We start from the raw sequence: 12752 nt of genomic DNA on the forward strand, positions 1-12752 counted from the left end.
TACATCCACTGTCAATCAAATGAAACCGGAAGAAAGGTTCCATATGAAAACTATGTGTTCGGATAGCGGTGTGTCCTTACCGAGCCGTTACGGTGAGTATATTGTGGTTTGAGTCTGTGTTGATTGTATTCTAACTGTTGTCTGGTTTGAAACGTCCGTTGGTTATTTGCATGTGTTGTAGCAGGCTTGTGAACGCGACATGAACCTAACCTTCAGCCAATAATGTTATCTGGTTGTGAACCGTTTCCTCAGCCATGTCAACTTCCCCGGTAAAGACGCGGATCCCGCTCACGAGCTTCGGTCATCTGATCACCGAGGTGAAGGTCGGTAAACCGAGTGACCCCCCCCCCCCAGACTGTCTTCTCTACTCTCACACACGAAGTCTGGAACGAACAGCTTCTACATCCAAGTCATAAAACGGCTAAATATATTGAACAAAAAATATAAAAGCAACAATTTCAATGTATATATTAATATAATCATTATCAATATATATATAATAGCTTCTACACAATGTCCTGCGTGGTTGTGAGGCCGGTTGTAACGACATTGGATGCGCTTTATTGTAAACAATGATGACCATCACATTCTCTGGCTACAGCTCTGGTGGACATTCCTGTAGTCGTCGTGCCAATTGCTCGCTCCTTCAACTTGAGACATCTGTTTGGTTGTGTGTGTAACAGTATAACTTTAGACCGTCCCCTCGCCCATACCCGGGCGCGAACCCTTGCAGAGCAAACAACTACTTCAAGGTCTCAGAGCAAGTGACGTCACCAATTGAAACGCTATTTAGCGCGCACCACCGCTAACTAAGCTAGCCGTTTCACATCTGTTACACGTCCGTTACATGTGGCAAAACTGTACATTTTAGAGTGGTCTTTTGTTGTCCCCAGCACCAGATGCACCTGGGTAATGATCGTGCTGTTTAATCAGCTTGTTGATTTGCCACAGCTGTCAGGTGGATGGATTATCTTGTCTCGGGATAAATGCTCACTAACAGGGATATAAACTCATTTTAAATGTTATAAATATATAGATATAAACTCGACCCTTAACCAATACCACACCTCGACCACTAACCAATACCACACCTCTGTCATCGACCACTAATCAATACCACACCTCTGTCATCGACCCTTAACCAATACCACACCTCTGCCCTCGACCCTTAACCAATACCACACCTCTGTCATCGACCACTAACCAATACCACACCCTTAACCAATACCACACCTCTGTCATCGACCACTAACCAATACCACACCTCTGTCATCGACCCTTAACCAATACCACACCTCTGCCCTCGACCCTTAACCAATACCACACCTCTGCCCTCGACCCTTAACCAATACCACACCTCTGTCATCGACCCTTAACCAATACCACACCTCTGTCATCGACCCTTAACCAATACCACACCTCTGTCATCGACCCCTAACCAATACCACACCTCTGTCATCGACCCTTAACCAATACCACACCTCTGTCATCGACCACTAACCAATACCACACCTCTGTCATCGACCCTTAACCAATACCACACCTCTGTCATCGACCCCTAACCAATACCACACCTCTGTCATCGACCCCTAACCAATACCACACCTCTGTCATCGACCCCTAACCAATACCACACCTCTGTCATCGACCACTAACCAATACCACACCTCTGTCATCGACCCCTAACCAATACCACACCTCTGTCATCGACCACTAACCAATACCACACCTCTGTCATCGACCCCTAACCAATACCACACCTCTGTCATCGACCCCTAACCAATACCACACCTCTACCATCGACCCTTAACCAATACCACACCTCTGTCATCGACCCTTAACCAATACCACACCTCTGTCATCGACCACTAACCAATACCACACCTCTGTCATCGACCACTAACCAATACCACACCTCTGTCATCGACCACTAACCAATAGCACACCTCTGTCATCGACCACTAACCAATAGCACACCTCTGTCATCGACCACTAACCAATACCACACCTCTGTCATCGACCACTAACCAATACCACACCTCTGTCATCGACCACTAACCAATACCACACCTCTACCATCGACCACTAACCAATAGCACACCTACCCGGGCGACCAGGTCAGATTAATAGAATCCCCTCATAGCTAATCACTGTGATGTCATCAAGATTGTCCATTCAGATTGTCCTCATCTCTCTGTGTGTGTGTGTGTGTGTGTGTGTGTGTGTGTGTGTGTGTGTGTGTGTGTGTGTGTGTGTGTAACAGAGACAGTTGTTTGGTATGGAGGCTCCAGCCACTGTTAACCTGACTGGATGGAGGAGACATTTCAACAGCTACACACTACAGGGGAGACGCAACGTAAGACACACACACAGACACACACACAGATAGACAGACACACACAGATAGACAGACACAGATAGACAGACACACACAGACACACACACTGATAGACAGACACACACAGACACACACACTGATAGACAGACACAGATAGACACACACACACAGATAGACAGACACAGATAGACAGACACACACACAGATAGACACACACAGATAGACAGACACAGATAGACAGACACACACACAGATAGACAGACACACACACACAGATAGACAGACACAGATAGACAGACAGACACACAGATAGACAGACAGACACACAGATAGACAGAGACACACACACAGACAGACAGACAGACACACAGATAGACAGAGACACACACACAGACAGACAGACACACACACAGACAGACAGAGACACACACACAGACAGACAGACACACACACAGATAGACAGAGACACACACAGACAGAGACACACACACAGATAGACAGACACACACACAGATAGACAGAGACACACACACACAGATAGACAGAGACACACACACACAGATAGACAGAGACACACACACACAGATAGACAGAGACACACACACACACAGATAGACAGAGACACACACACACAGATAGACAGAGACACACACACACAGATAGACAGACACAGATAGACAGACACACACAGACACACACACACACAGATAGACAGACACACACACACAGATAGACAGACACACACAGACACACACACACAGATAGACAGACACAGATAGACAGACACACACAGACAGACACACACACACACACAGATAGACAGACACACACAGACACAGACAGACACACACACAGATAGACAGACACAGACAGACACATATAGACAGACACACACAGACACACACACACACACACACAGATAGACAGACACACACAGACACAGATAGAGACACACAGATAGACAGACACACACAGACACACATACACACACACACAGACACACACAGACAGACACACACACACAGACAGACACAGACAGACAGACACAGACAGACACAGACAGACAGACACAGACAGACAGACACACACAGACAGACAGACACAGACAGACAGACACAGACAGACAGACACAGACAGACAGACACAGACAGATAGACACAGACAGACAGACACAGACAGACAGACACACACAGATAGACACAGACACACACAGATAGACAGACACAGACAGACACAGACAGACAGACACAGACAGACAGACCCAGATAGACACAGACAGACACACACAGACACACACAGACAGACACAGACAGACACAGAGACACACACAGACACAGACACACACAGACAGACAGACAGACACAGACAGACAGACAGACAGACAGACAGACACACAGACAGACAGACAGACAGACACAGACAGACAGACAGACAGACAGACAGACAGACAGACAGACAGACACACAGACACACAGACACACAGACAGACAGACATGAGCTGCTGCTCTAGAGCAGTATTATACTGCTAACATAACCTCTCTCTCTCTCTAGTTTGTCCTGGCTACCTATGGTGTCTTAGCGTTGTCGGCAGCAGCCTATATGATACGCCATCGGAGTAAAGAGGACCCAAGAGTAGCCAGCCCCACTGCCTGACTGAAAAGACTGACACCCCCTCTCAATATCAATGTCCCAATGCTTTATTGGCCTGATATTCACATTGATTTCCAATACTACCGAATCAGAGATTCATAACAGCAGCGCTCCTCCTCTCTTCTGCTCCCTCTCTCCCTCTCCCTCTCTTCTGCTCCCTCTCTCCCTCTCCCTCTCTTCTGCTCTCCCTCTCCCTCTCTTCTGCTCCCTCTCTCTCTCTATCCCACCCCTCCCCTCCCTCCCTCTCCCTCTCGTCTGCTCCCTCCCTCCCCCTCCCTCCCTCTCCCTCTCGTCTGCTCCCTCTCTCTCTCTATCCCACCCCTGCTCTCCCTCTCTCTCTCTCCCTCTCTCTCTCTCCTCTCTCTCTCTCCCTCTCTCTCTCTCCCTCTCGCTCTCTCTCTCTTCCCCTCTCTTCTGCTCCCTCTCTTCCTTTCTCTCTCCCTCTCTCTCCATCTCCCTCTTCTGCTCCCTCCCTCTCTCCCTCTCTCTCTCTCCCTCTCTCTCTCTCCCTCTCTCTCTCTTCTTCTCCCTCTCTTCCCCTCTCTTCCCCTCTCTTCCCCTCTCTTCCCCTCTCTTCCCCTCTCTTCCCCTCTCTTCCCCTCTCTTCCCCTCTCTTCCCCTCTCTTCCCCTCTCTCTTCCTCTCTCTTCCTCTCTCTGTATGTAACTGTTAATAAATAAAGTTTAATCCAGTCACGATGTCCCTGTGTCGTCTTGGTTTAATCTCTAACCCAGAATAGAACAGAGCAGAATCCATCCTGGTATTCAGACTAACCAGTAACTATGACAACATACTGGCGGGAGCTCCAGGCTGCAGTGTGTATGTCTGGCCACCGGGTGGCGCTGAGGTGAGAGAGAATGTACTAAAAAAAAAACAAATCAATCAAATCAAATTTTATTTGTCACATACACATGGTTAGCAGATGTTAATGCGAGTGTAGCGAAATGCTTGTGCTTCTAGTTCCGACAATGCAGTAATAACCAACAAGTAATCTAACTAACAATTCCTAATCTACTGTCTTATACACAGTGTAAGGGGATAAAGAATATGTACATAAGGATATATGAATGAGTGATGATACAGAGCGGCATAGGCAAGATACAGTAGATGGTATCGAGTACAGTATATACATGTGAGATGAGTATGTAAACAAAGTGGCATAGTTAAAGTGGCTAGTGATACATGTGTTACATAAGGATGCAGTCGATGATATAGAGTACAGTATATACGTATGCATATGAGATGAATAATGTAGGGTAAGTAACATTATATAAGGTAGCAGTGTTTAAAGTGGCTAGTGATATATTAACAACATTTCCCATCAATTCCCATTATTAAAAGTGGCTGGAGTTGAGTCAGTGTCAGTGTCTAGGCAGCAGCCACTCAATGTTAGTGGTGGCTGTTTAACAGTCTGATGGCCTTGAGATAGATTATAAACTGGGTGGTTCGAGCCCTGAATGCTGATTGGCTGAAAGCCATGCTATATCAGCCCGTATACCACAGGTATGACAAAACAGTTGATTTTTTTACTGCTCTAATTACATTGGTGACCAGTTTATGATAGCAACAAGGCTCCTCGGGGGTTTGCGGTATATGACCAATATACCACGGCTAAGGGCTGTGACCAGGCACTCCGCGTTGTGTCGTGCTTAAGATCAGTCTTTGGTATATGACCAATATACCACGGCTAAGGGCTGTGACCAGGCACTCCGCGTTGTGTCGTGCTTAAGATCAGTCTTTGGTATATGACCAATATACCACGGCTAAGGGCTGTGACCAGGCACTCCGCGTTGTGTCGTGCTTAAGATCAGTCTTTGGTATATGACCAATATACCACGGCTAAGGGCTGTGACCAGGCACTCCGCGTTGTGTCGTGCTTAAGATCAGTCTTTGGTATATGACCAATATACCACGGCTAAGGGCTGTGCTTAAGATCGGTCTTTGGTATATTGTCCATATTGTCCAAGGGCCCTTATACAGCCTACTGTAGGTAGTCTACCTTGGTAGTTATATACGGTCTCTATGGAAACAAGGGCCTGTCATGCCAAATAATGTCCCCCGGCCAAATAGCGTCCCCCTCTATGTCACAATGGGATTCTATGAACTGTTAGCGTCCGTTGCTATATCAACGGTGTGATGACCTAATGATTGGAATCTTGGAGATCACTGCAGCCGAAATGATGTTCTTTTCATCATCGCTATGCAAACAAGGCTGCTTTCCGCAACAATGTTGCTGTTTTAAACAAGTTTAGTTTAGCTAATAAAATGAAAGCATTCATTCTAACTATTTTTTTTGGCACGTTGTTAACATTACAACATGAAGTCCGTGTCTTAAACGTTGCTCCGTTTCGTAAATGGCAAAGAGAACGTGTCATCTGCTTGACACATTAAAGTTACTTATCTTACAGACCAGGAAGTCAGGGAGAGGAGAGAGGGGATGAGGAGAGAGAGGATGAGGAGAGAGGGGATGAGGAGAGAGGGGATGGAGAGAGAGGATGAGGGGATGAGGAGAGAGGGGATGAGAGAGGGGATGAGGAGAGGGGATGGAGAGAGAGGATGAGGAGAGAGGGGATGAGGAGAGAGGATGAGGGGATGAGTAGAGAGGGGATGAGGAGAGAGGGGATGAGGAGAGAGGGGATGAGGGGATGAGGAGAGAGAGGATGAGGAGAGAGAGGATGAGGGGATGAGTAGAGAGGGGATGAGTAGAGAGGGGATGAGGAGAGAGGGGATGAGGGGATGAGGAGAAAGGGGATGAGGAGAGAGGGGATGAATCGACCCATTCACCCACCCCCACAACCAAATCGACCCATTCACCCCCCCCCCCCTACAACCCAATCGACCCATTCACCCACCCCACAACCCAATTGACCCATTCACCCCCCCCCCTACAACCCAATCGACCCATTCACCCACCCCACAACCCAATTGACCCATTCAACCCCCCCCCCTACAATCGAATCGACCCATATACCCCCCACAACCCAATCGACCCATTCACCCACCCACATCCCAATCGACCCATTCACCCCCTACAACCCAATCGACCCATTCACCCCCACAACCCAATCGACCCATTCACCCCCACAATCCAATCGACCCATTCACCCCCCTACAACCCAATCGACCCATTCACCCCCCACAACCCAATCGACCCATTCACCCCCACAACCCAATCGACCCATTCACCCACCCCCACAACCCAATCGACCCATTCACCCCCCTACAATCCAATCGACCCATTCACCCCCCCCACAACCCAATCGACCCATTCACCCCCCTACAACCCAATCGACCCATTCACCCCCCTACAATCCAATCGACCCATTCACCCACCCCCACAACCCAATCGACCCATTCACCCCCCTACAATCCAATCGACCCATTCACCCCCCCACAACCCAATCGACCCATTCACCCCCTACAATCCAATCGACCCATTCACCCCCCCACAATCCAATCGACCCATTCACCCCCTACAACCCAATCGACCCATTCACCCCCACAACCCAATCGACCCATTCACCCCCCCACAACCCAATCGACCCATTCACCCCCCACAACCCAATCGACCCATTCACCCCCCCCTACAATCCAATCGACCCATTCACCCCCCCCACAACCCAATCGACCCATTCACCCCCCACAACCCAATCGACCCATTCACCCCCCTACAATCCAATCGACCCATTCACCCCCCCACAATCCAATCAACCCATTCACCCCCCACAACCCAATCGACCCATTCACCCCCCTACAACCCAATCGACCCATTCACCCCCCACAACCCAATCGACCCATTCACCCCCTACAATCCAATCGACCCATTCACCCCCCTACAACCCAATCGACCCATTCACCCCCCCCACAACCCAATCGACCCATTCACCCCCCCACAACCCAATCGACCCATTCACCCCCCGACAACCCAATCGACACATTCACCCCCATTCACCCCCCACAACCCATTCACCCCCCACCCCCACAACCCAATCGACCCATTCACCCCCACAACCCAATCGACCAATTCACCCCCTACAATCCAATCGACACATTCACCCCCACAACCCAATCGACCCATTCACCCCCCTACAACCCAATCGACCCATTCACCCCCATTCACCCCCCCACAACCAAATCGACACATTCACCCCCATTCACCCCCCTACAACCCAATCGACCAATTCACCCCCCTACAATCCAATCGACACATTCACCCCCCCCTACAATCCAATCAACCCATTCACCCCCCCACAACCCAATCGACCCATTCACCCCCCTACAATCCAATCAACCCATTCACCCACCCCCACAACCCAATCGACCCATTCACCCCCCCACAACCCAATCGACCCATTCACCCCCATTCACCCCCCCACAACCCAAATGACCCATTCATCCCCCTACAACCCAATCGACCCATTCACCCCCCCACAACCCAATCGACCCATTCACCCCCCTACAATCCAATCAACCCATTCACCCCCCACAACCCAATCGACCCATTCACCCCCCTACAATCCAATCAACCCATTCACCCACCCCCACAACCCAATCGACCCATTCACCCACCCCCACAACCCAATCGACCCATTCACCCCCTACAACCCAATCGACCCATTCACCCCCACAACCCAATCGACCCATTCACCCCCACAACCCAATCGACCCATTCACCCCCCTACAACCCAATCGACCCATTCACCCCCCTACAACCCAATCGACCCATTCACCCCCCTACAACCCAATCGACCCATTCACCCCCCCCCACAACCCAATCAACCCATTCACCCCCCCTACAACCCAATCAACCCATTCACCCCCTACAATCCAATCGACCCATTCACCCCCCTACAACCCAATCGACCCATTCACCCCCCTACAACCCAATCAACCCATTCACCCCCCTACAATCCAATCGACCCATTCACCCCCCTACAACCCAATCGACCCATTCACCCCCTACAACCCAATCGACCCATTCACCCCCTACAACCCAATCGACCCATTCACCCCCCTACAACCCAATCGACCCATTCACCCCCCTACAACCCAATCAACCCATTCACCCCCCTACAATCCAATCGACCCATTCACCCCCCTACAACCCAATCGACCCGTTCACCCCCCCCACAACCCAATCGACCCATTCACCCCCCCCCACAACCCAATCGACCCATTCACCCCCCACAACCCAATCGACCCATTCAACCCCTACAATCCAATCAACCCATTCACCCCCCCACAACCCAATCGACCCATTCAACCCCCCTACAACCCAATCGACCCATTCACCCCCCCACAACCCAATCGACCCATTCACCCCCCACAACCCAATCGACCCATTCACCCCCCCACAACCCAATCGACCCATTCACCCCCCACAACCCAATCGACCCATTCACCCCCATTCACCCCCCCCACAACCCAATCGACCCATTCACCCCCCACAACCCAATCAACCCATTCACCCCCCCACATCCCAATCGACCCATTCACCCCCCCCACAACCCAATCGACCCATTCACCCCCCCACATCCCAATCGACCCGTTCACCCCCCATTCACCCCCCCATGCATCAGTCTGCATACAGTGGAATTCACTATCTGATCCCCTCTATAAGAAATGTGCTAAAGGCCATCTTTTACAGTCTAAATGTCATGTTAACGGTACAATTCTTTAATGGAAAATTCTCTTGACTTTAATGAACAAGTTCAAAGTAAATATAACTTAAATATACATTAACCTCTTCAGTTAAAATTAATTAACATGATCATCTATAGAATGCATCATCAAGTGAAGTTAGGAGGCTGCAGAATGCACAGAATAAAGCAGCGAGGATTGTTTTAAGGTGGAGATATGGTTCTCCTGTTGCAGTCATGGGTTGTTTTAAGGCGGAGATATGGTTCTCCTGTTGCAGTCATGGGTTGTTTTAAGGTGGAGATATGGTTCTCCTGTTGCAGTCATGGGTTGTTTTAAGGTGGAGATATGGTTCTCCTGTTGCAGTCATGGGTTGTTTTAAGGCGGAGATATGGTTCTCCTGTTGCAGTCATGGGTTGTTTTAAGGCGGAGATATGGTTCTCCTGTTGCAGTCATGGGTTGTTTAAAGGTGGAGATATGGTTCTACTGTTGCAGTCATGGGTTGTTTTAAGGTGGAGATATGGTTCTTCTGTTGCAGTCATGGGTTGTTTTAAGGTGGCGATATGGTTCTCCTGTTGCAGTCATGGGTTGTTTAAAGGTGGAGATATGGTTCTCCTGTTGCAGTCATGGGTTGTTTTAAGGCGGAGATATGGTTCTACTGTTGCAGTCATGGGTTGTTTTAAGGCGGAGATGTGGTTCTCCTGTTGCAGTCATGGATTGATTTAAGGTGGAGATATGGTTCTACTGTTGCAGTCATGGATTGTTTTAAGGTGGAGATATGGTTCTACTGTTGCAGTCATGGGTTGTTTTAAGGTGGAGATATGGTTCTCCTGTTGCAGTCATGGGTTGTTTTAAGGTGGAGATATGGTTCTACTGTTGCAGTCATGGGTTGTTTTAAGGTGGAGATATGGTTCTCCTGTTGCAGTCATGGGTTGTTTTAAGGTGGAGATATGGTTCTACTGTTGCAGTCATGGATTGTTTTAAGGCGGAGATATGGTTCTACTGTTGCAGTCATGGATTGTTTTAAGGCGGAGATATGGTTCTCCTGTTGCAGTCATGGGTTGTTTTAAGGCGGAGATATGGTTCTCCTGTTGCAGTCATGGGTTGTTTTAAGGCGGAGATATGGTTCTCCTGTTGCAGTCATGGGTTGTTTTAAGGCGGAGATATGGTTCTCCTGTTGCAGTCATGGGTTGTTTTAAGGCGGAGATATGGTTCTCCTGTTGCAGTCATGGGTTGTTTTAAGGTGGAGATATGGTTCTCCTGTTGCAGTCATGCGCAGTGTTCTTGGTTGGTCATCAATCAACAAGGTAATTGAAAAAAAACATGCTTATCATTTTTCATAATATACATCATTTAAAACGGCCAAGTTCTATTCACAACGGTATTCAGTTGGTGAGAGACAGACATTCCGTAAACACGAGGAATAGATTGTCCACCATCTATGTGTTATCCAGTACTAGGAATAGATTGTCCACCATCTATGTGTTATCCAGTACTAGGAATAGATTGTCCACCATCTATGTGTTATCCAGTACTAGGAATAGATTGTCCACCATCTATGTGTTATCCAGTACTAGGAATAGATTGTCCACCATCTATGGGTTATCCAGTACTAGGAATAAATTGTCCACCATCTATGTGTTATCCAGTACTAGGAATAGATTGTCCACCATCGATGGGTTATCCAGTACAAGGAATAGATTGTCCACCATCTATGGGTTATCCAGTACTAGGAATAGATTGTCCACCATCTATGTGTTGTCCAGTACTAGGAATAGATTGTCCACCATCTATGTGTTATCCAGTACGAGGAATAGATTGTCCACCATATATGGGTTATCCAGTACTAGGAATAGATTGTCCACCATCTATGTGTTATCCAGTACGAGGAATAGATTGTCCACCATCTATGGGTTATCCAGTACTAGGAATAGATTGTCCACCATCTATGTGTTATCCAGTACTAGGAATAGATTGTCCACCATCTATGGGTTATCCAGTACAAGGAATAGATTGTCCACCATCTATGGGTTATCCAGTACTAGGAATAGATTGTCCACCATCTATGTGTTGTCCAGTACTAGGAATAGATTGTCCACCATCTATGTGTTATCCAGTACGAGGAATAGATTGTCCACCATATATGGGTTATCCAGTACTAGGAATAGATTGTCCACCATCTGTGTTATCCAGTACGAGGAATAGATTGTCCACCATCTATGCGTTGTCCAGACAGAAAAAAGAAATTGGCAAAAATAACATTTAGATTTAGATCAATAAAGAAATGGAATAAATGAACTAAGCAAACGAGAAAATATAGAAATGTTGTGGGACTATAGTAGATGAAGAATCAATATTTTTTTTTAGATTGAGTATTTATTGGGTCATTATGCTAGTGTATTATGTATGTTTGTAATAGTGTGTTATATGTGTCTGTGCCACCAGTAAGTACAGATAGTAGTATAAATCCCCTGGCACAGTCCCCGCAGCCGGACAACTTTCTCACGGTTTCTGGAAGGAAATGCTGTAGGAACGCTCAACCGGTGTCGCTCATTCAGCCGACAGAAACTTTCAACCGGTTTTCCCCATTAAGCGAGCCGGAGTCAGAGGCCGAGTTTTCTCTGGTCTCTACTCCTCCGTTACGGGGTCTGAGACGCCGAAGCTTCCCACCATTAGCTCTGACAAATTGAAAACTCTAGTCATTGGCGACTCCGTTACCCGCAGTATTAGACTTAAAACGAATCATCCAGCGATCATACACTGTTTACCGGGGGCAGGGCTACCGACGTTAAGGCTAATCTGAAGATGGTGCTGGCTAAAGCTAAAACTGGCGAGTGTAGAGAGTATAGAGATATTGTTATCCACGTCGGCACCAACGATGTTAGGATGAAACCGTCAGAGATCACGAAGCGCAACATAGCTTCTGCGTGTAAATCAGCTAGAAAGATGTGTCGGCATCGAGTAATTGTCTCTGGCCCCCTCCCAGTTAGGGGAAGTGATGAGCTCTACAGCAGAGTCTCACAACTCAATGGCTGGTTGAAAACTGTTTTCTGCCCCTCCCAAAAGTTAGAATTTGTAGATAATTGGCCCTCTTTCTGGGACTCACCCACAAACAGGACCAAGCCTGA

The 12752-nt window shown here is 48.1% G+C and overlaps 1 long non-coding RNA gene across 1 annotated transcript; it reads left to right on the forward strand.

Annotated features, from left to right (window-relative positions):
* Positions 1–4687, forward strand: LOC135530399 (uncharacterized). Its single transcript, XR_010453837.1, has 4 exons — positions 1–92; positions 253–323; positions 2264–2356; positions 3890–4687. It is a non-coding gene; the product is annotated as an uncharacterized LOC135530399 (long non-coding RNA).
* The last annotated feature ends 8065 nt before the right edge of the window (positions 4688–12752 follow it).

This window comes from Oncorhynchus masou, unplaced genomic scaffold (genome assembly GCF_036934945.1).
Source record: "Oncorhynchus masou masou isolate Uvic2021 unplaced genomic scaffold, UVic_Omas_1.1 unplaced_scaffold_1333, whole genome shotgun sequence".
Taxonomy (NCBI): domain Eukaryota; kingdom Metazoa; phylum Chordata; class Actinopteri; order Salmoniformes; family Salmonidae; genus Oncorhynchus; species Oncorhynchus masou.